The following is a 1,915-nucleotide window of genomic DNA, read 5'->3' as shown; positions in this document are numbered from 1 at the left end:
CCCCACGTCTTCATGTTATGCTAATAGGAGCACAGACACATTCACACGAAGCTGCGTAAAGTGGGGTCTGGGGATCTGACGTTGCAAAGTGGGACAGAGCATCACTCAGTCCCCACAAGGCAGCTGTCTCACACTGTGGGAGAAAAGAATCAGGAAGCAGTTCAGGTCGGTCATGTAAGGGCTGACATTCTCCACAGCCCCCCACACGCTCACATGTCCCACTCAGAGACCCCTGCCACCCAGTGTGTCCCCTCTGCCCCAACCCCTCTCCCAGTCTAGATGCTCCAGGGTCTCACCTTTAGACGCCCCAGGGTCTCACCTTTAAGAACCGTGAGAGGCACACCAGAGCCCTGGGCACCGTCACTGCCTGGAGAACAAAACCAGGACGTGGTCAGAACCCACAGGAGAGAAACTGGAGAAGGCACTTTGAGGAGGGTGAGTCCCGCATGGCCTCCTGTCTGCACCCTCACAAGGGTCTCAGGAATCACCCCCTCCATACTTATTTGCAGCCTGAGTGTAGCCCCTTCCTACTTCACCTGTGAGAAGAAAGTATCACGTGAGAGACCAGGGACAGACTGAGTCATGAGATCTTAGAACTCCCTAGTCCTGGATGACAAAGAACTTTTCAGAACTGTGACCAAAAATCCAGGACAGGCTCAGGAACATGAAGGAAGGAGACATGAGGGGACTGGACCACCTGAGGTCTGTCCTCAGCAGGGACATTCCCTCCTGACCTTCAAATGCTGAGAAACAGGCCCCCAGCTGGAATGATGAAGATGAAAAATTTGTCTATCATTTTCACATGTACTTTACAAAAGGGTCAGTCTTAGCATCAGCTCAGATTCCACATGTGTGTGGAGGGTACTTTCCAGTAGTGAGGCAGGCAATCTTCCACCTGGGCCAGAAAACTGCCCAGTGAGACAAGAAAACTCAGATCCTACCCTCCTTTCCCTACCTGAGTGCTTCTTCCTGCAAATCACAGTTCCAGTCACCACAGCTCCAGTGACCATGAGGAGAACTGTCCAACAATGATGTCCATTATGGGAACGGAGGGCTGAGGAGGTTCTGTGGAAGAAAGGGAAGGAGCCCAGACTTTAGGCTTCAGTCCTGACCTTGTTGATCATGTCCAGAAGGGCTCCTGCTTTATCTGAGAGGAAGCTCCATTCCGACCCCCTCCTTACCCCATCTCAGGGTGAGGGGTTTCTGTAGCCCCTCATGCTGCACACAGCACGTGTATCTCTGCTCCTCTCCAGAAGGCACCACCAGGGCCACCCACTTCTGGAAGATTCCATCCCCTGAAGGCCTGGTCTCCACAAACTCCATATCCTGAGTCTGGTCCTCCTTGTCACGCTGCCAGGTCAGTGAGATCTCCTCAGGGTAGAAGCCCAGGGCCCAGCACCTCAGGGTGATGTCATGGTCAGAGATGGGGTGATGGGCCACATGTGTCTTTGGAGGGTCTGAAGAGGAAGAAATCATAAAATTCACACTCCATGGGCCACTGAAGCAGTACCACATGACCATGCTGAGAATGGACGAGATAATGGGTTTGAAAGAAGCAGAACAAACACCAGACACCAGCCTGGATTCCCAGATTTGGGACAAGCTCCTAGTTCTTGGAAAGTTCTGGAGTCAGGGTGAGTGCCAAGGTAGTAGACTCCATGCAAGGAGATCCACCAGTCCATTCTGAAGGAGATCAGCCCTGGAATTTCTTTGGAGGGAATGATGCTGAAGCTGAAACTCCAGTACTTTGGCCACTTCATTCGAAGAGTTGACTCATCAGAAAAGACTCTGATGCTGGGAGGGATTGGGGGCAGGAGGAGAAGGGAACGACAGAGGATTAGATGGCTGGATGGCATCACTGACTCGATGGACATGAGTCTGAGTGAACTCCGGGAGTTGGTGATGGACCTGTCGG

At 52.5% G+C, this 1,915-nt stretch overlaps 1 pseudogene; it reads right to left on the bottom strand.

Moving 5' to 3' along the window:
• Window positions 1-82: 82 nt before the first annotated feature.
• LOC104982899 overlaps window positions 83-1,915 on the bottom strand; it is a 3,892-nt pseudogene continuing 2,059 nt past the window's right edge.

Source organism: Bison bison, unplaced genomic scaffold (assembly GCF_000754665.1).
Source record: "Bison bison bison isolate TAMUID 2011002044 unplaced genomic scaffold, Bison_UMD1.0 scf7180017860847, whole genome shotgun sequence".
Lineage (NCBI taxonomy): Eukaryota > Metazoa > Chordata > Mammalia > Artiodactyla > Bovidae > Bison > Bison bison.
This window is presented reverse-complemented; position numbering and strand designations above follow the sequence as displayed.